The 26,336-nt window shown below is 40.2% G+C and overlaps 14 non-coding genes across 14 annotated transcripts; all 14 read left to right on the top strand.

Moving 5' to 3' along the window:
* The first annotated feature begins 3,047 nt into the window (after nt 1-3,047).
* Nucleotides 3,048-3,130, top strand: TRNAL-UAA (transfer RNA leucine (anticodon UAA)). The gene has a single exon. It is a non-coding gene; the product is annotated as a tRNA-Leu (tRNA).
* Nucleotides 3,131-4,076: 946 nt separating this feature from the next.
* On the top strand, nt 4,077-4,159 carry TRNAL-UAA (transfer RNA leucine (anticodon UAA)). The gene has a single exon. It is a non-coding gene; the product is annotated as a tRNA-Leu (tRNA).
* Nucleotides 4,160-5,105: 946 nt separating this feature from the next.
* Nucleotides 5,106-5,188, top strand: TRNAL-UAA (transfer RNA leucine (anticodon UAA)). The gene has a single exon. It is a non-coding gene; the product is annotated as a tRNA-Leu (tRNA).
* An 828-nt stretch (nt 5,189-6,016) lies between these two features.
* Nucleotides 6,017-6,099, top strand: TRNAL-UAA (transfer RNA leucine (anticodon UAA)). The gene has a single exon. It is a non-coding gene; the product is annotated as a tRNA-Leu (tRNA).
* Nucleotides 6,100-11,549: 5,450 nt separating this feature from the next.
* On the top strand, nt 11,550-11,631 carry TRNAL-UAA (transfer RNA leucine (anticodon UAA)). The gene has a single exon. It is a non-coding gene; the product is annotated as a tRNA-Leu (tRNA).
* Nucleotides 11,632-12,930: 1,299 nt separating this feature from the next.
* Nucleotides 12,931-13,013, top strand: TRNAL-UAA (transfer RNA leucine (anticodon UAA)). The gene has a single exon. It is a non-coding gene; the product is annotated as a tRNA-Leu (tRNA).
* Nucleotides 13,014-18,544: 5,531 nt separating this feature from the next.
* Nucleotides 18,545-18,627, top strand: TRNAL-UAA (transfer RNA leucine (anticodon UAA)). The gene has a single exon. It is a non-coding gene; the product is annotated as a tRNA-Leu (tRNA).
* Nucleotides 18,628-19,593: 966 nt separating this feature from the next.
* Nucleotides 19,594-19,676, top strand: TRNAL-UAA (transfer RNA leucine (anticodon UAA)). The gene has a single exon. It is a non-coding gene; the product is annotated as a tRNA-Leu (tRNA).
* Nucleotides 19,677-19,856: 180 nt separating this feature from the next.
* Nucleotides 19,857-19,941, top strand: TRNAL-UAA (transfer RNA leucine (anticodon UAA)). The gene has a single exon. It is a non-coding gene; the product is annotated as a tRNA-Leu (tRNA).
* Nucleotides 19,942-20,902: 961 nt separating this feature from the next.
* On the top strand, nt 20,903-20,985 carry TRNAL-UAA (transfer RNA leucine (anticodon UAA)). Its single transcript has one exon. It is a non-coding gene; the product is annotated as a tRNA-Leu (tRNA).
* Nucleotides 20,986-21,952: 967 nt separating this feature from the next.
* On the top strand, nt 21,953-22,035 carry TRNAL-UAA (transfer RNA leucine (anticodon UAA)). Its single transcript has one exon. It is a non-coding gene; the product is annotated as a tRNA-Leu (tRNA).
* Nucleotides 22,036-24,151: 2,116 nt separating this feature from the next.
* Nucleotides 24,152-24,234, top strand: TRNAL-UAA (transfer RNA leucine (anticodon UAA)). Its single transcript has one exon. It is a non-coding gene; the product is annotated as a tRNA-Leu (tRNA).
* Nucleotides 24,235-25,202: 968 nt separating this feature from the next.
* TRNAL-UAA (transfer RNA leucine (anticodon UAA)) lies at nt 25,203-25,285 on the top strand. Its single transcript has one exon. It is a non-coding gene; the product is annotated as a tRNA-Leu (tRNA).
* A 968-nt stretch (nt 25,286-26,253) lies between these two features.
* On the top strand, nt 26,254-26,336 carry TRNAL-UAA (transfer RNA leucine (anticodon UAA)). The gene has a single exon. It is a non-coding gene; the product is annotated as a tRNA-Leu (tRNA).

Below are 26,336 nucleotides of genomic sequence, written 5' to 3' on the forward strand. Positions count from 1 at the left end.
TGTGTATATGGGTGTGTGTTTATGTGTGTGTGTTTGTGTATATATGGGTGTGTTTGTTTTTATATGTGTGTGTATATGTGTTTGTGTATATGTGTGTGTTTGTGTATGGTTGTATGTGTGTGTGTGCGTGTATATATGTGTGTAGGTGAGTAGAAGTATTGTTATTGTTCACATTGATAACTGTTTTTTTATGTTGTTGCAGATTTTGATGTACCGATTGGACTACATCTTCGATTCGTTGGACTACTGCGTAGATCTACGTTTTTTCAAATTTTAATAAAATGGTTAACGAGGGTTTTGTTGGGGATTTCTTATTTCAATAAAAAAAGAATTGTCTTTGTGTTTTTTTTTAAACTTTATTAGTGTCTAGATAATGGCAGTTGGCTGATTGACAGCGTCCATTATTAAGGCGGTACTTAGTGTTAGCCGGTGCAGAGGCTAGCACTAACCACCCATTATTACCCCGGTACCCACCACCACCAGGGGTGCCGGGAAGAGCTTGGTATGATCCAGTACCCGACCATCTGTTGTGATGGTCGGGTACTGGGGCGGCCGTAGGCTGGTATTATGAGGCTGGGAAGGGCCAAAATCAGTGGACCTTCCCACCCTTATAATGCTAGGCTGCTGCTGTGTTGTATCGGGCTCGTTATAAAAATGGGGGGGACCCCCACGTCGTTTTTTTTTTTTAATTTAACAAATTTAGCAATAGACGGGTCCCCCACATTTTTAATAACCAGCCATATGCAAGGCCGCAGCAGTCTGGCATTACAATTGGTGGGAAGGGCCACTGGTTTTGTCCATTCCCAGGCTAATAACACTGTGTTGTATGTGGCTGGTTATGATAAATTGGGTGGAACCCCATGTCTTTTTAAAAAAAAAATTTTAAATAAATAATTTAAAAAAATGACGTGGGGTCCCCCCCACTTTTATAACCAGCCAGATACAACACAGCAGCAGCAGCCTAGCATTACAAGGGTGGGAAGGTCCACTGTTTTTGGCCCTTACCAGCCTCATAATACCAGCCTGCGGCCGCCCCAGAGCCCGACCATCACAACAGATGGTCGGGTACTGGATCGTACCTGGCTCTTCCCGGCACCCCTGGTGGTGGTGGGTACTGGGGTAATAATGGTGGTTAGTGTTAGCCTCTGCACCGGCTAACACTAAGCCTCGCCTTAGTAATGGATATTGTCACTCAGACAGCGGCCATTACTAAAGTGGTAGTAATAAAATTTGAAAAGAAAAGACAAAGACATAGATAAAATATTTTATTGAAATAAAGCACCCCCAACACAACCCTCATTAACCATTTTATTGTAGAAAAAAAAACGTAATCTAAGTAGTCCTCGAAACCGACGTAGTCCAAACACCAAACCTGTAAAAAAAAATAAAAAATGAAATAAAACATGTTGTAGGCTTAGATTCAGTTTAATGTGTGATACTGACTGTTATACCATGTATAGAAGCCTGCCGTGAAGTTGACTTAGATACAGGGCGCCAGCAGACAGTATCATACATGGCCATACATACATATATACAAACATACATACAAGCATGCACATATATACATGCAAATATACATACATGCAAACATACACACATATATACATGCAAACTATCATACATACATGCATACACACACACATGAAAACATACATACATACAAACAAACATGCAAAGATACATACATACATATATACAAGCATGCACAAATATACATGCAAACATAAATACATGCAAACATAATTACATACATGCACATATATATAAACATACATGCAAACATACATGCAAAAATAAAAACATGCAAACATACATACATGCACATATATACATACATACATGACAACATACATACAAACATACATGACAACATACATACATGCAAACATACATACATACATACATACATGCAAACATATATACATGCAAATATACATACAAACATGCACATGTATACATACATGCCAACATACATGCAAACATACATGCACATATATACATACATACATGACAACATACATACATGCAAATATATACATGCAAATATACATACATACACACATGCACATATATACATACATGCCAACATACATGCACATATATACATACATGACAACATACATACATACATACATGACAACATACATACATACATATATATATACACACATGCAAATATACATACAAACATGCATACATACATACATGCAAACATACATTCATGCAAACACACATACATGCAAACATACATACATACATACATTCATGCAAACATACATACATACAAATATACATACACACATGACAACATACATACATGACAACATACATGCAAAAATACATACATGCAAACATACACACATGCAAACATACATGCAAATATATACATGCAAATATACATACAAACATGCACATATATACATACATGCCAACATACATGCACAGATATACATACATACATACATGACAACATACATACATGCCAACATACATACATACATACATACATACATACATACATGCCAAAAAAAAAAAAAATACGTTCATACTTACTTTCCTCCTGTCCGGCCTCCAGCGATGACGTTTCATCCATGTCGCCGCTGCAGCCTGTAATTGGCTGCAGAGGCGGTCACGTGGGATGAAGCGTCATCCTGACGTGCGTGACAGCCACTACAGCCTGTGATTGGCTGCAGCGGCGAAAGGGATGAAACGTCATCGCTGGAGGCCGGACAGGAGGAAAGTAAGTACGAACGTATCATTTTTATTTTTTTATTACATTTAAATTTTATTTTCCGCGCGCCGAGCATGTACTGTGAAGGTTGCTGAAAGAGTTAGTGCAGAACATTAACTCTATCAGCACCCCGGACAGTACCATGCTCGGCGCACGGAAGTGACAGGTTCGGTCAGAACTAGTTCGGTACGAACCGAAGTTTTTTGTGAAATTCGGCGAACTAGCCGAACCGAACTTTTGATAAGTTCGCTCATCTCTACTCATAAGGCTCACCTTCACTGGCGCTCTCTTGCACTGGCTCTCACCACCATATAACACCAGGATGGCCGAGTGATTAAGGCGTTGGACTTAAAAACCAATGGATTTGTATCCACGTGGGTTCGAACCCCACTCCTGGTAAAAGTTTTAACCTACGGAGTTTCCTAAAAAAGAGCAGTCAGAGAATAATAAAAAAAGGATAACTGTTGCACTTTATCGTGGCCTTTCTTATATAAGAAACCATGATTTAACTGTGGGGATGCCTGCAGAATACACCCAAATTAAAAGCTCCTCCAATGTTTATGTTTCGACGTTCCTGTATTCTAAATGATAAATTGGTGAAATCTGATTTGGGCATGGGTAAGAGAGAATCTCAATATTATATTATTACTCAAATTAAGGGGTGTTTTCCAAGTTTGGGGTGTGTGAACAGGCTCTTTTGAGTATCCAATAAAGTGAAAACCTATAATATTAAACATTATTTAACTTGTAACTCTGACCATGTTGTATATCTGCTACAGTCCCCTCACAATTTTTAATTTTAATTTTAAAAAGCATAAAAAGTCTTGTGTGTTTTTAAACTGGTGTAGTCTTACCACCGTCTACCATATCTGCTACAGTTCCCTCACAATTTTTTGTACAGCTCTTGTGCGAATTGTGGTAATTTTAAAAAGCATAAAAAGCCTTGTGTGTTTTTAAACTGGTGGAGTCTTACCACCGTCTACCATCCGTTTACCCATAGCGATATGTTGCTGTCACATTGACTTTACTTATGTGGTCATGGCATTAAAGAGATTAAAAGGAATTGGATACAGTCATAGAAGTCCTCGATATGTCATACACGACTTTTCAGGTCAATACCAAAAATACAGCCGATTTTCAATTAGTATCCATATGAGTTTGGGCTTCTGACTAGCACAACCTCATAAAAAGCCAGAACATGGTGCATAGTGAGAAAATTCCACAATATTCACAGTTCATACCGCTTGAATTTATGCTCAAACTAGGATGGTCTTCATTGTTTTCTAAACTCATAAGGCTCACCTTCACTGGCGCTCTCCTGCACTGGCTCTCACCACCATATAACACCAGGGTGGCCGAGTGATTAAGGCGTTGGACTTAAGATCCAATGGATTTGTTTCCACGTGGGTTCGAACCCCACTCCTGGTAAAAGTTTTAACCTACGGAGTTTCCTAAAAAAGAGCAGTCAGAGAATAATAAAAAAAGGATAACTGTTGCACTTTATCGTGGCCTTTCTTATATAAGAAACCATGATTTAACTGTGGGGATGCCTGCAGAATACACCCAAATTAAAAGCTCCTCCAATGTTTATGTTTCGACGTTCCTGTATTCTAAATGATAAATTGGTGAAATCTGATTTGGGCATGGGTAAGAGAGAATCTCAATATTATATTATTACTCAAATTAAGGGGTGTTTTCCAAGTTTGGGGTGTGTGAACAGGCTCTTTTGAGTATCCAATAAAGTGAAAACCTATAATATTAAACATTATTTAACTTGTAACTCTGACCATGTTGTATATCTGCTACAGTCCCCTCACAATTTTTAATTTTAATTTTAAAAAGCATAAAAAGTCTTGTGTGTTTTTAAACTGGTGTAGTCTTACCACCGTCTACCATATCTGCTACAGTTCCCTCACAATTTTTTGTACAGCTCTTGTGCGAATTGTGGTAATTTTAAAAAGCATAAAAAGCCTTGTGTGTTTTTAAACTGGTGGAGTCTTACCACCGTCTACCATCCGTTTACCCATAGCGATATGTTGCTGTCACATTGACTTTACTTATGTGGTCATGGCATTAAAGAGATTAAAAGGAATTGGATACAGTCATAGAAGTCCTCGATATGTCATACACGACTTTTCAGGTCAATACCAAAAATACAGCCGATTTTCAATTAGTATCCATATGAGTTTGGGCTTCTGACTAGCACAACCTCATAAAAAGCCAGAACATGGTGCATAGTGAGAAAATTCCACAATATTCACAGTTCATACCGCTTGAATTTATGCTCAAACTAGGATGGTCTTCATTGTTTTCTAAACTCATAAGGCTCACCTTCACTGGCGCTCTCCTGCACTGGCTCTCACCACCATATAACACCAGGGTGGCCGAGTGATTAAGGCGTTGGACTTAAGAACCAATGGATTTGTATCCACGTGGGTTCGAACCCCACTCCTGGTGAAAGTTTTAACCTATGGAGTTTCCTAAAAAAGAGCAGTCAGAGAATAATAAAAAAAGGATAACTGTTGCACTTTATCGTGGCCTTTCTTATATAAGAAACCATGATTTAACTGTGGGGATGCTTGCAGAATAAACCCAAATTAAAAGCTCCTCCGTTGTTTTCGTTTTGACGTTCCTGTATTCTAAATGATAAATTGGTGAAATCTGATTTGGGCATGGGTAAGAGAGAATCTCAATATTATATTATTACTCAAATTAAGGGGTGTTTTCCAAGTTTGGGGTGTGTGAACAGGCTCTTTTGAGTATCCAATAAAGTGAAAACCTATAATATTAAACATTATTTAACTTGTAACTCTGACCATGTTGTATATCTGCTACAGTCCCCTCACAATTTTTAATTTTAATTTTAAAAAGCATAAAAAGTCTTGTGTGTTTTTAAACTGGTGGAGTCTTACCACCGTCTACCATCCATTTACCCATAGTGATATGTTGCTGTCACATTGACTTTACTTATGTGGTCATGGCATTAAAGAGATTAAAAGGAATTGGATACAGTCATAGAAGTCCTCGATATGTCATACACGACTTTTCAGGTCAATACCAAAAATACAGCCGATTTTCAATTAGTATCCATATGAGTTTGGGCTTCTGACTAGCGCGACCTCATAAAAAGCCAGAACATGGTGCATAGTGAGAAAATTCCACAATATTCTACAGTTCATACCGCTTGAATTAATGCTCAAACTAGGATGGTCTTCATTGTTTTCTAAACTCATAAGGCTCACCTGCACTGGCGCTCTCCTGCACTGGCTCTCACCACCATATAACACCAGGGTGGCCGAGTGATTAAGGCGTTGGACTTAAGAACCAATGGATTTGTATCCACGTGGGTTCGAACCCCACTCCTGGTGAAAGTTTTAACCTACGGAGTTTCCTAAAAAAGAGCAGTCAGAGAATAATAAAAAAAGGATAACTGTTGCACTTTATCGTGGCCTTTCTTATATAAGAAACCACGATTTAACTGTGGGGATGCCTGCAGAATAAACCCAAATTAAAAGCTCCTCCGTTGTTTTCGTTTCGACGTTCCTGTATTCTAAATGATAAATTGGTGAAATCTGATTTGGGCATGGGTAAGAGAGAATCTCAATATTATATTATTACTCAAATTAAGGGGTGTTTTCCAAGTTTGGGGTGTGTGAACAGGCTCTTTTGAGTATCCAATAAAGTGAAAACCTATAATATTAAACATTATTTAACTTGTAACTCTGACCATGTTGTATATCTGCTACAGTCCCCTCACAATTTTTAATTTTAATTTTAAAAAGCATAAAAAGTCTTGTGTCTTTTTAAACTGGTGGAGTCTTACCACCGTCTACCATATCTGCTACAGTTCCCTCACAATTTTTTGTACAGCTCTTGTGCGAATTGTGGTAATTTTAAAAAGCATAAAAAGTCTTGTGTGTTTTTAAACTGGTGGAGTCTTACCACCGTCTACCATATCTGCTACAGTTCCCTCACAATTTTTTGTACAGCTCTTGTGCGAATTGTGGTAATTTTAAAAAGCATAAAAAGTCTTGTGTGTTTTTAAACTGGTGGAGTCTTACCACCGTCTACCATCCATTTACCATAGCGATATGTTGCTGTCACATTGACTTTACTTATGTGGTCATGGCATTAACCCCTTCCCGCTCCTTGACGTACTATTACGTCATGGCAGCTGTATCGTTCGCGCTCCATGCCGTAATAGTACGTCACGGGAGTAACGGCCGTTTCGGCCGTCCTCCCGACACATACAGGAGCTGTGACGCTGCTGTCTTGTTCAGCAGCTGTCACAGCTCCTACAGCGGGGACCGATCGCTGTGTCCCCGCTGATTAACCCCTTAAAAGCCGCGTTCTATAGAGATCGCGGCTTTTTAGGGGTTAAGCTGCCATCGCCGGCCTGCTACGCGATAGCGGCCGGCGATGGTGACTATGGCAACCGGACCCCAAACAATGGCGTCCGGCTATGCCATAGACGGAAGCCTAGTGGGTCCTGACAACGTCAGGACCCACTATGCTTGCTGTCAGTGAGTAGCTGACAGTTCTAATACACTGCACTACGCATGTAGTGCAGTGTATTAGAATAGCGATCAGGGCCTCCTGCCCTCAAGTCCCCTAGTGGGACAAAGTAATAAAGTAAAAAAAAAGTTAAAAAAAGATGTGTAAAAATAAGAAAATAAAAGTTTTAAAAGTAATAAAAGTAAAAGTCCCCCTTTTTCCCTTATCATTCCTTTATTATTAATAAAAATATATAAACAAACAAATAAACTATACATAATTGGTATCGCCGCGTCCGTAACGGCCTGAACTACAAAATTATTTTGTTATTTATCCCGCACGGTGAACGCCGTAAAAAAAAATATTAATAAACCGTACCACAATCACAATTGTTTGGTCACTTCACCTCCCAAAAAATGGAATAAAAAGAGATCAAAAAGTCGCATGTACCTAAAAATGGTACTGATCGAAACTACAGTTCGTTACGCAAAAAATAAGTCCTCGCACGGCTTTATTGATTGAAAAATAAAAACGTTCTGGCTCTTAGAATAAGGTAACACAAAAAGTGAATGATTGTTTACAAAACGTATTTTATTGTGCAAACGCCATAAGACAGAAAAAAAAACTATAAACATCTGGTATCGCCGTAATCGTATCGCCCCGCAGAATAAAGTTAATATATCATTTATAGCGCACGGTGAACGCTGTAAAAAAAAAAGTATACAAAAACAATAGTAGAATTGCTGTTTATTAGTCACCACGCCACCTTAAAATGGAATAAAAACTGATCAAAAAGCCGCATGCACCCCAAGAAAACTACAATGGATTCCTCAAGGGGTCTAGTTTCCAAATTGGGGTCACTTTTGGGGGGTTTCCAATGTTTTGGCACCACAAGACCTTTTCAAACCGGACATGGTGCCTAATAAAAAAGAGGGCTCAAAATCCGCTAGGTGCTCCTTTGCTTCGGAGGCCGGTGCTTCAGTCCATTACCGCACTAGGGCCACATGTGGGATATTTCTCTAAACTGCAGAATCTGGGCAATAAGTATTAATTTGTGTTTCTCTGATAAATCCTTTTGTGTTATAAAAAAAATGGTATAAAAAGAGTAAATTTCACCTCTACTTTGCTCTAAATTTCTGTGAAACACCTAAAGGGTTCATAAACTTTCTAAATGCTGTTGTGAATACTTTGAGGGGTCTAGTTTCTAAAATGGGGTGTTTGATAGGGGTTTCTAATATATGGGCCCCTCAAAGCAACATCAGAAATGAACTGGAACCTAAAAAAATAAATAAATGAGGCAATACTTCGCTTCTTACATTATACTGATAATGAGCCGTGCCCACTCCGAGATGACCCCAGTTTTGACCGTTTGTATAAACGGAGACCCCTATTAGACCGTTCCAGTGCCCGGTTTTCCCAAGCATACACCCCCGAGAAGTGTTTTTCTATTGATGAGTCCCTGGTACATTTTAAAGGGAGGGTTCAATTCCGCCAGTACCTGCCAGGTAAGAGGGCAAGGTATGGCGTGAAGATGTATAAGCTGTGCGAGAGTGCATCAGGGTATACCTACAGGTTTAGGATATATGAAGGAAAGGCCACCCCCAAACCAGACTGCATCCTGGACTACAATAGGTACATGGGAGGGATGGACTTGTCAAATCAAGTCCTGAAGCCCTACAGCGCCATGCGGTGTGGTATAAGAAGCTGGCCGGGCACATCATACAGATGGCTTTGTACAATGCGTATGTGCTACGTCGATGTGCAGGCCAGAGGGGAACTTTCCTGGAATTTCAAGATCTAATCTTTAGGGACCAGGAAGGGGGGGCACCCAGTACTTCTGGAAGCGAGGCCACACGCATCGTACCAGGGCAACACTTTCCAGGAGAAGGTCCCCAAACCGGTGGAAAGGGAAAGAGTCAAAAGAGGTGCAGAGTCTGCTATAAGAGGGGGATAAGGAAGAACACAATATACCAATGTGACACGTGTCCCGAAAAACCAGGGCTCTGTATAAAAGATTGTTTTAAAATGTATCATACATCCCTTGATTTTTAATTTACCCTGATGCACTCCGCACAGCTTACCCCCCTCATCTTTCCCTTCTGAGCCCTGCCGTATGCCCAGGCAGCTAATAACAGCCACATGTAGGGTATTGTCGTACCCAGGAGAACCCACATTACAATTTAAGGGGTGTATATCTCCGGTGGCGCATGCTGGGCACACTATATTGGACACTGAAATGGCATATACATATATAAAATTGCAAATCTCACACTGCACCATCTGCTGCGCATTATCTTTTACACAGTACCTGTGGGGTCAAAATGCTCACTACACCTCTAGATGAATGTCTTAAGGGGTGTAGTTTTTAAAATGGGGTCACTTCTCGGGGGTTTCAACTGTACTGGTACCTCAGGGGCTTCTGCACACATGACTTAGCACCAGAAAAGCTCCAGTAGGCCAAATGGTGGTCCTTTCCTTCTGAGCCCTCCCATGGGCCCAAAGGGCAGTTTACCACCACAAGTGGGGTATTGCCGCACTAAGGACAAATTGGGCAACAAAATGGGGTATGTTGTTCCTTGTGAAAATAAGAAATTTTGATCAAAAATGACATCTTATTGGAAAAAATATCATTTTTTTCATTTCACAGCCCAATTCAAATAGGTGCTGTGAAAAAACTGTGCGGTCAAAATGATAACAAAAACCATAAATGAATTCCTTGAGGGGTGTAGTTTCCAAAATGGGGTCACTTCTGGTGGGTTTCCATTGCTTTGATACCTCTGGGGCTCTGCAAATGCAACATGGCACCCGAAAACCAATGAAGCAAAATCTGGACTCCAACAAACACATAGCGCTCCTTTCCGTCTGAGCCCTCCCATGGGCCCAAACGGCAGTTTATCCCCACAAATGGAGTATTGCCGCACTAAGGACAAATTGGGCAACAAAATGGGGTATGTTGTTCCCTGTGAAAATAAGAAAATTTGATCAAAAATGACATTTTATTGGAAAAAATATAATTTTTTTCATTTCACAGCCCAATTCAAATAGGTGCTGTGAAAAAACTGTGCGGTCAAAATGATAACAAAAACCATAAATGAATTCCTTGAGGGGTGTAATTTCCAAAATGGGGTCACTTCTGGTGGGTTTCCATTGTTTTGATACCTCAACGCCTCTTCAAACCTGGCATGCTGCCTAAAATATATTCTAATAAAAAAGAGGCCTCAAAATGCACTAGGTGCTTCTTTGCTTCTAGGGCTTGTGTTTTAGTCCACGAGCACAGTAGAGACACATGTGGGACATTTCTAAAAACTGCAGAATCTGGACAATACATATTTAGTAGTGTTTCTCTGGTAAAACCTTCTCTGTTACTAAAAAAAAATTGAATAAAATTGAAATTCAGCAGAAAAAATGAAATTTGCAAATTTCATTTCCACTTTGCTTTAATTCCTGTGAAATGCCTGAAGGGTTAAAAAACTTTCTATATGCTGTTTTGAATACTTTGAGGGGTCTAGTTTTTAAAATGGGGTGTTTTATGGGGGTTTCTAATACATAGGCCCCTCAAATCCACTTCAGAACTGAACTGGCACCTTCAAAAAAAGGCTTTTGAAATTTTCTTAAGAATATGAGAAATTGCTGTTTATGTTCTAAGCCTTGTAACGTCCAAGAAAAAGAAAATAATGTTCAAAAAACGATGCCAATCTAAAGTAGACATATGGGAAATGTGAACTAGTAACTATTTTGGGTGGTATAACCGTCTGTTTTTCAAGCAGATGCATTTAAATTCTGAAAAATGCTATTTTTTGTAAATTTTCTCTAAATTTTGCAATTTTTCACAAATAAAGACTGAATATATCGACCAAATTTTACCACGAACATGAAGCCCAAAGTGTCACGAGAAAACAATCTCAGAATCGCTTGGATAGGTTTAAGCATTCCGACGTTATTACCACATAAAGTGAAATATGTCAGATTTGAAAAATGGGCTCTGAGCCTTAAGGCCCAAACTAGGCTGCGTCCTTAAGGGGTTAAAGAGATTAAAAGGAATTGGATACAGTCATAGAAGTCCTCGATATGTCATACACGACTTTTCAGGTCAATACCAAAAATACAGCCGATTTTCAATTAGTATCCATATGAGTTTGGGCTTCTGACTAGCACGACCTCATAAAAAGCCAGAACATGGTGCATAGTGAGAAAATTCCACAATATTCTACAGTTCATACCGCTTGAATTTATGCTCAAACTAGGATGGTCTTCATTGTTTTCTAAACTCATAAGGCTCACCTGCACTGGCGCTCTCCTGCACTTTCTCTCATCACCATATAACACCAGGATGGCTGAGTGGTTAAGGCGTTGGACTTAAGATCCAATGGATTTGTATCCACGTGGGTTCGAACCCCACCCTGGTAAAAGTTTTAACCTACGGAGTTTCCTAAAAAAGAGCAGTCAGAGAATAATAAAAAAAGAATAAGGCCTCATGCACACGACCGTGTTCGGTCCGTGATATACGGTCCGCATGTCGGCCGCTTGTCCCGGACCGTACAAAGTACAGGGAGCCGGGCTCCTAGCATCATACTTATCTATGACGCTAGGTGTCACTGCCTATCCACGTAACTACTGTCACACACTAAAACATGATTACAGTACGGGACAGTAGTTCCGCGGACAGGCAGTGACCCCTATCGTCATAGATAAGTGTGATGCTAGGAGCCCGACTCCCTGCACTGTGTTCGGTCCGGGACATGCAGCCGACATGCGGACCGTATATCACGGACCGAACACGGTCGTGTGCATGGGGCCTAACTGTTGCGCTTTATCGTGGCCTTTCTTATATAAGAAACCACGATTTAACTGTGGGGATGCCTGCAGAATAAACCCAAATTAAAAGCTCCTCCAATGTTTACGTTTCGACGTTCCTGTATTCTGAATAATAAATTGGTGAAATCTGATTTGGGCATGGGTAAGAGAGAATCTCAATATTATATTATTACTCAAATTAAGGGGTGTTTTCCAAGTTTGGGGTGTGTGAACAGGCTCTTTTGAGTATCCAATAAAGTGAAAACCTATAATATTAAACATTATTTAACTTGTAACTCTGACCATGGTGTATATCTGCTACAGTCCCCTCACAATTTTTTGTACAGCTCTTGTGCGAATTGTGGTAATTTTAAAAAGCATAAAAAGTCTTGTGTGTTTTTAAACTGGTGGAGTCTTACCACCGTCTACCATATCTGCTACAGTTCCCTCACAATTTTTTGTACAGCTCTTGTGCGAATTGTGGTAATTTTAAAAAGCATAAAAAGTCTTGTGTGTTTTTAAACTGGTGGAGTCTTACCACCGTCTACCATCCATTTACCCATAGCGATATGTTGCTGTCACATTGACTTTACTTATGTGGTCATGGCATTAAAGAGATTAAAAGGAATTGGATACAGTCATAGAAGACCTCAATATGTCATACACGACTTTTCAGGTCAATACCAAAAATACAGCCGATTTTCAATTAGTATCCATATGAGTTTGGGCTTCTGACTAGCGCGACCTCATAAAAAGCCAGAACATGGTGCATAGTGAGAAAATTCCACAATATTCTACAGTTCATACCGCTTGAATTTATGCTCAAACTAGGATGGTCTTCATTGTTTTCTAAAGTCATAAGGCTCACCTGCACTGGCGCTCTCCTGCACTGGCTCTCACCACCATATAACACAAGGATGGCCGAGTGGTTAAGGCGTTGGACTTAAGATCCAATGGATTTGTATCCACGTGGGTTCGAACCCCACTCCTGGTAAAAGTTTTAACCTACGGAGTTTCCTAAAAAAGAGCAGTCAGAGAATAATAAAAAAAGGATAACTGTTGCACTTTATCGTGGCCTTTCTTATATAAGAAACCATGATTTAACTGTGGGGATGCCTGCAGAATACACCCAAATTAAAAGCTCCTCCAATGTTTATGTTTCGACGTTCCTGTATTCTAAATGATAAATTGGTGAAATCTGATTTGGGCATGGGTAAGAGAGAATCTCAATATTATATTATTACTCAAATTAAGGGGTGTTTTCCAAGTTTGGGGTGTGTGAACAGGCTCTTTTGAGTATCCAATAAAGTGAAAACCTATAATATTAAACATTATTTAACTTGTAACTCTGACCATGGTGTATATCTGCTACAGTCCCCTCACAATTTTTTGTACAGCTCTTGTGCGAATTGTGGTAATTTTAAAAAGCATAAAAAGTCTTGTGTGTTTTTAAACTGGTGTAGTCTTACCACCGTCTACCATATCTGCTACAGTTCCCTCACAATTTTTTGTACAGCTCTTGTGCGAATTGTGGTAATTTTAAAAAGCATAAAAAGCCTTGTGTGTTTTTAAACTGGTGGAGTCTTACCACCGTCTACCATCCGTTTACCCATAGCGATATGTTGCTGTCACATTGACTTTACTTATGTGGTCATGGCATTAAAGAGATTAAAAGGAATTGGATACAGTCATAGAAGTCCTCGATATGTCATACACGACTTTTCAGGTCAATACCAAAAATACAGCCGATTTTCAATTAGTATCCATATGAGTTTGGGCTTCTGACTAGCACGACCTCATAAAAAGCCAGAACATGGTGCATAGTGAGAAAATTCCACAATATTCACAGTTCATACCGCTTTCAGCACCCTGAAGAGTGACTATTTACTGACGTCGCCTAGCAACGCTGCCGTAATGACGGGTGCACACATGTAGCCACCCGTCATTACGGGGCCTCATGCACACGACTGTAAAAACACCCGTTATTAAGGGTCGTAATTACGACCCGAAATAGCGGGCTCATAGACTTCTGTTAGCCACGGGTACCTTCCCGTTTTCTCACGGGAAGGTGCCCGTGCCGTTAAAAAGATAGAACATGTTCTATTTTTTTATTTTACGGGTCGTGCTCGTAATTACGACTCGTAATTACGAGCACGGCCGGCCACGGGCAGCCGGCCGCTTTTACGAGCCGTGCTGTCATTATAAGGGTATGTTCACACGACAGCGTCCGTTACGGCTGAAATTACGGGGATGTTTACGTCCGTAATTAGTGCGTGTGAACATACCCTGTGTTCACACGCACTAATTACGGATGTAATTCTGCATTTTTTGCCCCGAATTACGCCCGAAAATAGCGCCTCGATAGTGCTGACAAACATCTGCCCATTGAAAGCAATGGGCAGACGTTTGTCTGGTCACACGAGGCGTATATTTACGCGCCGCTGTCAAATAACGGCGCGTAAATAGACGCCCGCGTCAAAGAAGTGACCTGTCACTTCTTTGGCCGTAATTGGAGCCGTTATTCATTGACTCCAATGAATAGCAGCGCCAATTACGCCCGTAATGGACGCGCCGTTCAAGCGCCTGCACATGCCGTTACGGCTGAAATTACGGGGATGTTTTCAGGCGGAAACATCCCCGTAATTTCAGCCGTTACGGACGCTGTCGTGTGAACATACCCTAAATTTTATAGCAGCACGGCCTGTAAAATAGAAAAATAGAACATGTTCTATTTTTTTAACGGCACGGGCACCTTCCCGTGAGAAAACGGGAAGGTACCCGTGGGTAACAGAAGTCTATGAGCCCGTTATTGCGGGTCGTAATTACGACCCGCAATAACGGGTATTTTTACGGTCGTGTGCATAATGGGAGCACGGCTTGGAAAAACGACCGGCTGCCTGTGGCCGGCCGTGCTCCTCTCCTGAAATACTCTGTGCTGCCTTAAACTCTGTGGACAGGTCACTTCTTTGGCCGTAATTGGAGCCGTTATTCATTGACTCCAATGAATAGCAGCGCCAATTACGTCCGTAATGGACGCGCCGTTCAAGCGCCTGCACATGCCGTTACGGCTGAAATTACGGGGATGTTTTCAGGCGGAAACATCCCCGTAATTTCAGCCGTTACGGACGCTGTCGTGTGAACATACCCTAAATTTTATAGCAGCACGGCCCGTAAAATAGAAAAATAGAACATGTTCTATTTTTTTAACGGCACGGGCACCTTCCCGTGAGAAAACGGGAAGGTACCCGTGGGTAACAGAAGTCTATGAGCCCGTTATTGCGGGTCGTAATTACGACCGTGTGCATAATGGGAGCACGGCTTGGAAAAACGACCGGCTGCCTGTGGCCGGCCGTGCTCCTCTCCTGAAATACTCTGTGCTGCCTTAAACTCTGTGGACAGGTCAGGATCCTGTTTCTTTTAAATGCTGCTAGGGAACCCGCTCGATCCACTATATAAGGCTGCGCTACAGTGCAGCATTTATAAGAAACAGGATCCTGACCTGTCCACAGAGTTTAAGGCAGCACAGAGTATTTCAGGAGATGAGCGTGCAGATTCAGTGCTGCTGTGAACTCTGCTCTTACCATTACGTAGCTCTCAGTCTGTTACCTCTCCTCCACTACTGTCCTCAATAACACCTTTATGATTGGCAAGTCACTACGTAACGGTAAGAGCAGAGTTCACAGCAGCACAGAGTATTTCAGGAGATGAGCGTGCGGATCTTGTGCGCAGTGGCGACTTGCCAATCATGTGAAGGTGTTCTTGAGGACAGGAGTGGAGGAGAGGTAACAGACTGAGAGCTACGTAATGGTAAGAGCAGAGTTCACAGCAGCACAAAATATTTCAGGAGAGGAGCGTGCAGATTCTGTTCTGTTGTGAACTTTGCACTTACCATTACGTAGCTCAGTCTGTTACCTCTCCTCCACTCCTGTCCTCAATAACACCTTCACATGATTGGCAAGTCACCACCCCGCACAAGATCCGCACGCTCATCTCCTGAAATACTCTGTGCTGCTGTGAACTCTGCTCTTACCATTACGTGGTGACTTGCCAATCATGTGAAGGTGTTCTTGAGGACAGGAGTGGAGGAGAGGTAACAGACTGAGAGCTACGTAATGGTAAGAGCAGAGTTCACAGCAGCACTGAATCTGCACGCTCATCTCCTGAAATACTCTGTGCTGCCTTAAACTCTATGGACAGGTCAGGATCCTGTTTCTTTTAAATGCTGCACTGTAGCGCAGCCTTATATAGTGGATCGAGCGGGTTCCACAGCAGCATTTAAAAGAAACAGTGTGTGTGTTTGGGTATGTGTCTTTGTCTGTTTTTGTTTTTATATGTGTGTTTGTGTTTGTGTATATATGGGTGTGTTTGTGTATGTGTATATATGGGTGTGTGTATATATGGGTGTATGTGTATATGTTTGTGTGTGTGTGTTTTTGTATATGTGTGTGTTTGTGTATATGGGTGTGTGTTTATGTGTGTGTTTGTGTATATATATGGGTGTATTTGTATATATGTTTGTGTGTAGATGTTTGTGTGTGTGTGTTTTTGTATATGTGTGTGTTTGTGTATATGGGTGTGTGTTTATGTGTGTGTGTTTGTGTATATATGGGTGTGTTTGTTTTTATATGTGTGTGTATATGTGTTTGTGTATGTGTGTGTTTGTGTATGGTTGTATGTGTGTGTGTGCGTGTATATATGTGTGTAGGTGAGTAGAAGTATTGTTATTGTTCACATTGATAATTTTTTTTTTATGTTGTTGCAGATTTTGATGTACCGATTGGACTACATCTTCGATTCGTTGGACTACTGCGTAGATCTACGTTTTTTCAAATTTTAATAAAATGGTTAACGAGGGTTTTGTTGGGGATTTCTTATTTCAATAAAAAAAGAATTGTCTTTGTGGTTTTTTTTAAACTTTATTAGTGTCTAGATAATGGCAGTTGGCTGATTGACAGCGTCCATTATTAAGGCGGTACTTAGTGTTAGCCGGTGCAGAGGCTAGCACTAACCACCCATTATTACCCCGGTACCCACCACCACCAGGGGTGCCGGGAAGAGCTTGGTACGATCCAGTACCCGACCATCTGTTGTGATGGTCGGGTACTGGGGCGGCCGTAGGCTGGTATTATGAGGCTGGGAAGGGCCAAAATCAGTGGACCTTCCCACCCTTATAATGCTAGGCTGCTGCTGTGTTGTATCGGGCTGGTTATAAAAATGGGGGGGACCCCCACGTCGTTTTTTTTTTTTAATTTAACAAATTTAGCAATAGACGGGTCCCCCACATTTTTAATAACCAGCCATATGCAAGGCCGCAGCAGTCTGGCATTACAATTGGTGGGAAGGGCCGCTGGTTTTGTCCATTCCCAGGCTAATAACACTGTGTTGTATGTGGCTGGTTATGATAAATTGGGTGGAACCCCATGTCTTTTTAAAAAAAAAAATTTAAATAAATAATTTAAAAAAATGACGTGGGGTCCCCCCCACTTTTATAACCAGCCAGATACAACACAGCAGCAGCAGCCTAGCATTACAAGGGTGGGAAGGTCCACTGTTTTTGGCCCTTCCCAGCCTCATAATACCAGCCTGCGGCCGCCCCAGAGTCCGACCATCACAACAGATGGTCGGGTACTGGATCGTACCTGGCTCTTCCCGGCACCCCTGGTGGTGGTGGGTACTGGGGTAATAATGGTGGTTAGTGTTAGCCTCTGCACCGGCTAACACTAAGCCTCGCCTTAGTAATGGATGTTGTCACTCAGACAGCGGCCATTACTAAAGTGATAAAGAGAGAATCTCAATATTATATTATTACTCAAATTAAGGGGTGTTTTCCAAGTTTGGGGTGTGTGAACAGGCTCTTTTGAGTATCCTATAAAGTGAAAACCTATAATATTAAACATTATTTAACTTGTAACTCTGACCATGTTGTATATCTGCTACAGTCCCCTCACAATTTTTTGTACAGCTCTTGTGCGAATTGTGGTCATTTAAAAAATCATAAAAAGTCTTGTGTGTATTTAAACTGGTGGAGTCTTACCACCGTCTACCATATCTGCTACAGTTCCCTCACAATTTTTTGTACAGCTCTTGTGCGAATTGTGGTAATTTTAAAAAGCATAAGAAGTCTTGTGTGTTTTTAAACTGGTGGAGTCTTACCACCGTCTACCATCCATTTACCCATAGCGATATGTTGCTGTCACATTGACTTTACTTATGTGGTCATGGCATTAAAGAGATTAAAAGGAATTGGATACAGTCATAGAAGTCCTCGATATGTCATACACGACTTTTCAGGTCAATACCAAAAATACAGCCGATTTTCAATTAGTATCCATATGAGTTTGGGCTTCTGACTAGCACGACCTCATAAAAAGCCAGAACATGGTGCATAGTGAGAAAATTCCACAATATTCACAGTTCATACCGCTTGAATTTATGCTCAAACTAGGATGGTCTTCATTGTTTTCTAAACTCATAAGGCTCACCTGCACTGGCGCTCTCCTGCATTGGCTCTCACCACCATATAACACCAGGATGGCCGAGTGGTTAAGGCGTTGGACTTAAGATCCAATGGATTTGTATCCACGTGGGTTCGAACCCCACTCCTGGTAAAAGTTTTAACCTACGGAGTTTCCTAAAAAAGAGCATTCAGAGAATAATAAAAAAAAGATAACTGTTGCACTTTATCGTGGCCTTTCTTATATAAGAAACCACGATTTAACTGTGGGGATGCCTGCAGAATAAACCCAAATTAAAAGCTCCTCCGTTGTTTTCGTTTCGACGTTCCTGTATTCTAAATGATAAATTGGTGAAATCTGATTTGGGCATGGGTAAGAGAGAATTTCAATATTATATTATTACTCAAATTAAGGGGTGTTTTCCAAGTTTGGGGTGTGTGAACAGGCTCCTTTGAGTATCCAATAAAGTGAAACCCTATGATATTAAACATTATTTAACTTGTAACTCTGACCATGTTGTATATCTGCTACAGTCCCCTCACAATTTTTTGTACAGCTCTTGTGCGAATTGTGGTAATTTTAAAAAGCATAAAAAGTCTTGTGTGTTTTTAAACTGGTGGAGTCTTACCACCGTCTACCATATCTGCTACAGTTCCCTCACAATTTTTTGTACAGCTCTTGTGCGAATTGTGGTAATTTTAAAAAGCATAAAAAGTCTTGTGTGTTTTTAAACTGGTGGAGTCTTACCACCGTCTACCATCCATTTACCCATAGCGATATGTTGCTGTCACATTGACTTTACTTATGTGGTCATGGCATTAAAGAGATTAAAAGGAATTGGATACAGTCATAGAAGTCCTCGATATGTCATACACGACTTTTCAGGTCAATACCAAAAATACAGCCGATTTTCAATTAGTATCCATATGAGTTTGGGCTTCTGACTAGCACGACCTCATAAAAAGCCAGAACATGGTGCATAGTGAGAAAATTCCACAATATTCACAGTTCATACCGCTTGAATTTATGCTCAAACTAGGATGGTCTTCATTGTTTTCTAAACTCATAAGGCTCACCTGCACTGGCGCTCTCCTGCATTGGCTCTCACCACCATATAACACCAGGATGGCTGAGTGGTTAAGGCGTTGGACTTAAGATCCAATGGATTTGTATCCACGTGGGTTCGAACCCCACTCCTGGGAAAAGTTTTAACCTACGGAGTTTCCTAAAAAAGAGCATTCAGAGAATAATAAAAAAAAGATAACTGTTGCACTTTATCGTGGCCTTTCTTATATAAGAAACCACGATTTAACTGTGGGGATGCCTGCAGAATAAACCCAAATTAAAAGCTCCTCCGTTGTTTTCGTTTCGACGTTCCTGTATTCTAAATGGCTGAGTGGTTAAGGCGTTGGACTTAAGATCCAATGGATTTGTATCCACGTGGGTTCGAACCCCACTCCTGGTAAAAGTTTTAACCTACGGAGTTTCCTAAAAAAGAGCATTCAGAGAATAATAAAAAAAAGATAACTGTTGCACTTTATCGTGGCCTTTCTTATATAAGAAACCACGATTTAACTGTGGGGATGCCTGCAGAATAAACCCAAATTAAAAGCTCCTCCGTTGTTTTCGTTTCGACGTTCCTGTATTCTAAATGATAAATTGGTGAAATCTGATTTGGGTATGGGTAAGAGAGAATCTCAATATTATATTACTCAAATTAAGGGGTGTTTTCTAAGTTTGGGGTGTGTAAACAGGCTCTTTTGAGTATCCAATAAAGTGAAAACCTATGATATTAAACATTATTTAACTTGTAACTCTGACCATGTTGTATATCTGCTACAGTCCCCTCACAATTTTTTGTACAGCTCTTGTGCGAATTGTGGTAATTTTAAAAAGCATAAAAAGTCTTGTGTGTTTTTAAACTGGTGGAGTCTTACCACCGTCTACCATATCTGCTACAGTTCCCTCACAATTTTTTGTACAGCTCTTGTGCGAATTGTGGTAATTTTAAAAAGCATAAAAAGTCTTGTGTGTTTTTAAACTGGTGGAGTCTTACCACCGTCTACCATCCATTTACCCATAGCGATATGTTGCTGTCACATTGACTTTACTTATGTGGTCATGGCATTAAAGAGATTAAAAGGAATTGGATACAGTCATAGAAGTCCTCGATATGTCATACACGACTTTTCAGGTCAATACCAAAAATACAGCCGATTTTCAATTAGTATCCATATGAGTTTGGGCTTCTGACTAGCACGACCTCATAAAAAGCCAGAACATGGTGCATAGTGAGAAAATTCCACAATATTCACAGTTCATACCGCTTGAATTTATGCTCAAACTAGGATGGTCTTCATTGTTTTCTAAACTCATAAGGGTCACCTGCACTGGCGCTCACCTGCATTGGCTCTCACCACCATATAACACCAGGATGGCCGAGTGGTTAAGGCGTTGGACTTAAGATCCAATGGATTTGTATCCACGTGGGTTCGAACCCCACTCCTGGTAAAAGTTTTAACCTACGGAGTTTCCTAAAAAAGAGCAGTCAGAGAATAATAAAAAACAGGATAACTGTTGCACTTTATCGTGGCCTTTCTTATATAAGAAACCACGATTTAACTGTGGGGATGCCTGCAGAATAAACCCAAATTAAAAGCTCCTCCGTTGTTTTCGTTTCGACGTTCCTGTATTCTAAATGATAAATTGGTGAAATCTGATTTGGGCATGGGTAAGAGAGAATCTCAATATTATATTATTACTCAAATTAAGGGGTGTTTTCTAAGTTTGGGGTGTGTAAACAGGCTCTTTTGAGTATCCAATAAAGTGAAAACCTATGATATTAAACATTATTTAACTTGTAACTCTGACCATGTTGTATATCTGCTACAGTCCCCTCACAATTTTTTGTACAGCTCTTGTGCGAATTGTGGTAATTTTAAAAAGCATAAAAAGTCTTGTGTGTTTTTAAACTGGTGGAGTCTTACCACCGTCTACCATATCTGCTACAGTTCCCTCACAATTTTTTGTACAGCTCTTGTGCGAATTGTGGTAATTTTAAAAAGCATAAAAAGTCTTGTGTGTTTTTAAACTGGTGGAGTCTTACCACCGTCTACCATCCATTTACCCATAGCGATATGTTGCTGTCACATTGAGTTTACTTATGTGGTCATGGCATTAAAGAGATTAAAAGGAATTGGATACAGTCATAGAAGTCCTCGATATGTCATACACGACTTTTCAGGTCAATACCAAAAATACAGCCGATTTTCAATTAGTATCCATATGAGTTTGGGCTTCTGACTAGCACGACCTCATAAAAAGCCAGAACATGGTGCATAGTGAGAAAATTCCACAATATTCACAGTTCATACCGCTTGAATTTATGCTCAAACTAGGATGGTCTTCATTGTTTTCTAAACTCATAAGGGTCACCTGCACTGGCGCTCACCTGCATTGGCTCTCACCACCATATAACACCAGGATGGCCGAGTGGTTAAGGCGTTGGACTTAAGATCCAATGGATTTGTATCCACGTGGGTTCGATCCCCACTCCTGGTAAAAGTTTTAACCTACAGAGTTTCCTAAAAAAGAGCAGTCAGAGAATAATAAAAAACAGGATAACTGTTGCACTTTATCGTGGCCTTTCTTATATAAGAAACCACGATTTAACTGTGGGGATGCCTGCAGAATAAACCCAAATTAAAAGCTCCTCCGTTGTTTTCGTTTCGACGTTCCTGTATTCTAAATGATAAATTGGTGAAATCTGATTTGGGCATGGGTAAGAGAGAATCTCAATATTATATTATTACTCAAATTAAGGGGTGTTTTCTAAGTTTGGGGTGTGTAAACAGGCTCTTTTGAGTATCCAATAAAGTGAAAACCTATGATATTAAACATTATTTAACTTGTAACTCTGACCATGTTGTATATCTGCTACAGTCCCCTCACAATTTTTTGTACAGCTCTTGTGCGAATTGTGGTAATTTTAAAAAGCATAAAAAGTCTTGTGTGTTTTTAAACTGGTGGAGTCTTACCACCGTCTACCATATCTGCTACAGTTCCCTCACAATTTTTTGTACAGCTCTTGTGCGAATTGTGGTAATTTTAAAAAGCATAAAAAGTCTTGTGTGTTTTTAAACTGGTGGAGTCTTACCACCGTCTACCATCCATTTACCCATAGCGATATGTTGCTGTCACATTGACTTTAATTATGTGGTCATGGCATTAAAGAGATTAAAAGGAATTGGATACAGTCATAGAAGTCCTCGATATGTCATACACGACTTTTCAGGTCAATACCAAAAATACAGCCGATTTTAAATTAGTATCCATATGAGTTTGGGCTTCTGACTAGCGCGACCTCATAAAAAGCCAGAACATGGTGCATAGTGAGAAAATTCCACAATATTCTACAGTTCATACCGCTTGAATTTATGCTCAAACTAGGATGGTCTTCATTGTTTTCTAAACTCATAAGGCTCACCTGCACTGGCGCTCACCTGCATTGGCTCTCACCACCATATAACACCAGGATGGCCGAGTGGTTAAGGCGTTGTATCCACGTGGGTTCGAACCCCACTCCTGGTAAAATTTTTAACCTACGGAGTTTCCTAAAAAAGAGCAGTCAGAGAATAATAAAAAACAGGATAACTGTTGCACTTTATCGTGGCCTTTCTTATATAAGAAACCACGATTTAACTGTGGGGATGCCTTCAGAATAAACCAAAATTAAAAGCTCCTCCGTTGTTTTCGTTTCGACGTTCCTGTATTCTAAATGATAAATTGGTGAAATCTGATTTGGGCATGGGTAAGAGAGAATCTCAATATTATATTATTACTCAAATTAAGGGGTGTTTTCCAAGTTTGGGGTGTGTGAACAGGCTCCTTTGAGTATCCAATAAAGTGAAACCCTATAATATTAAACATTATTTAACTTGTAACTCTGACCATGTTGTATATCTGCTACAGTCCCCTCACAATTTTTTGTACAGCTCTTGTGCGAATTGTGGTAATTTTAAAAAGCATAAAAAGTCTTGTGTGTTTTTAAACTGGTGGAGTCTTACCACCGTCTACCATATCTGCTACAGTTCCCTCACAATTTTTTGTACAGCTCTTGTGCGAATTGTGGTAATTTTAAAAAGCATAAAAAGTCTTGTGTGTTTTTAAACTGGTGGAGTCTTACCACCGTCTACCATATCTGCTACAGTTCCCTCACAATTTTTTGTACAGCTCTTGTGCGAATTGTGGTAATTTTAAAAAGCATAATAAGTCTTGTGTGTTTTTAAACTGGTGGAGTCTTACCACCGTCTACCATCCATTTACCCATAGCGATATGTTGCTGTCACATTGACTTTACTTATGTGGTCGTGGCATTAAAGAGATTAAAAGGAATTGGATACAGTCATAGAAGTCCTCGATATTTCATACACGACTTTTCAGGTCAATACCAAAAATACAGCCGATTTTCAATTAGTATCCATATGAGTTTGGGCTTCTGACTAGCGCGACCTCATAAAAAGCCAGAACATGGTGCATAGTGAGAAAATTCCACAATATTCTACAGTTCATACCGCTTGAATTTATGCTCAAACTAGGATGGTCTTCATTGTTTTCTAAACTCATAAGGCTCACCTGCACTGGCGCTCACCTGCATTGGCTCTCACCACCATATAACACCAGGATGGCCGAGTGGTTAAGGTGTTGGACTTAAGATCCAATGGATTTGTATCCACGAGGGTTCGAACCCCACTCCTGGTAAAATTTTTAACCTACGGAGTTTCCTAAAAAAGAGCAGTCAGAGAATAATAAAAAACAGGATAACTGTTGCACTTTATCGTGGCCTTTCTTATATAAGAAACCACGATTTAACTGTGGGGATGCCTGCAGAATAAACCCAAATTAAAAGCTCCTCCGTTGTTTTCGTTTCGACGTTCCTGTATTCTAAATGATAAATTGGTGAAATCTGATTTGGGCATGGGTAAGAGAGAATCTCAATATTATATTATTACTCAAATTAAGGGGTGTTTTCTAAGTTTGGGGTGTGTAAACAGGCTCTTTTGAGTATCCAATAAAGTGAAAACCTATGATATTAAACATTATTTAACTTGTAACTCTGACCATGTTGTATATCTGCTACAGTCCCCTCACAATTTTTTGTACAGCTCTTGTGCGAATTGTGGTAATTTTAAAAAGCATAAAAAGTCTTGTGTGTTTTTAAACTGGTGGAGTCTTACCACTGTCTACCATATCTGCTACAGTTCCCTCACAATTTTTTGTACAGCTCTTGTGCGAATTGTGGTAATTTTAAAAAGCATAAAAAGTCTTGTGTGTTTTTAAACTGGTGGAGTCTTACCACCGTCTACCATCCATTTACCCATAGCGATATGTTGCTGTCACATTGACTTTAATTATGTGGTCATGGCATTAAAGAGATTAAAAGGAATTGGATACAGTCATAGAAGTCCTCGATATGTCATACACGACTTTTCAGGTCAATACCAAAAATACAGCCGATTTTAAATTAGTATCCATATGAGTTTGGGCTTCTGACTAGCGCGACCTCATAAAAAGCCAGAACATGGTGAATAGTCAGAAAATTCCACAATATTCTACAGTTCATACCGCTTGAATTTATGCTCAAACTAGGATGGTCTTCATTGTTTTCTAAACTCATAAGGCTCACCTGCACTGGCGCTCACCTGCATTGGCTCTCACCACCATATAACACCAGGATGGCCGAGTGGTTAAGACGTTGGACTTAAGATCCAATGGATTTGTTTCCACGTGGGTTCGAACCCCACTCCTGGTAAAAATTTTAACCTACGGAGTTTCCTAAAAAAGAGCAGTCAGAGAATAATAAAAAACAGGATAACTGTTGCACTTTATCGTGGCCTTTCTTATATAAGAAACCACGATTTAACTGTGGGGATGCCTGCAGAATAAACCAAAATTAAAAGCTCCTCCGTTGTTTTCGTTTCGACGTTCCTGTATTCTAAATGATAAATTGGTGAAATCTGATTTGGGCATGGGTAAGAGAGAATCTCAATATTATATTATTACTCAAATTAAGGGGTGTTTTCCAAGTTTGGGGTGTGTGAACAGGCTCCTTTGAGTATCCAATAAAGTGAAACCCTATAATATTAAACATTATTTAACTTGTAACTCTGACCATGTTGTATATCTGCTACAGTCCCCTCACAATTTTTTGTACAGCTCTTGTGCGAATTGTGGTAATTTTAAAAAGCATAAAAAGTCTTGTGTGTTTTTAAACTGGTGGAGTCTTACCACCGTCTACCATATCTGCTACAGTTCCCTCACAATTTTTTGTACAGCTCTTGTGCGAATTGTGGTAATTTTAAAAAGCATAAAAAGTCTTGTGTGTTTTTAAACTGGTGGAGTCTTACCACCGTCTACCATCCATTTACCCATAGCGATATGTTGCTGTCACATTGACTTTACTTATGTGGTCATGGCATTAAAGAGATTAAAAGGAATTGGATACAGTCATAGAAGTCCTCGATATTTCATACACGACTTTTCAGGTCAATACCAAAAATACAGCCGATTTTCAATTAGTATCCATATGAGTTTGGGCTTCTGACTAGCGCGACCTCATAAAAAGCCAGAACATGGTGAATAGTCAGAAAATGCCACAATATTCTACAGTTCATACCGCTTGAATTTATGCTCAAACTAGGATGGTCTTCATTGTTTTCTAAACTCATAAGGCTCACCTGCATTGGCGCTCACCTGCATTGGCTCTCACCACCATATAACACCAGGATGGCCGAGTGGTTAAGGTGTTGGACTTAAGATCCAATGGATTTGTATCCACGAGGGTTCGAACCCCACTCCTGGTA

This window comes from Rhinoderma darwinii, chromosome 4 (assembly GCF_050947455.1).
Source record: "Rhinoderma darwinii isolate aRhiDar2 chromosome 4, aRhiDar2.hap1, whole genome shotgun sequence".
NCBI classification, from domain to species: Eukaryota; Metazoa; Chordata; class Amphibia; order Anura; family Rhinodermatidae; genus Rhinoderma; species Rhinoderma darwinii.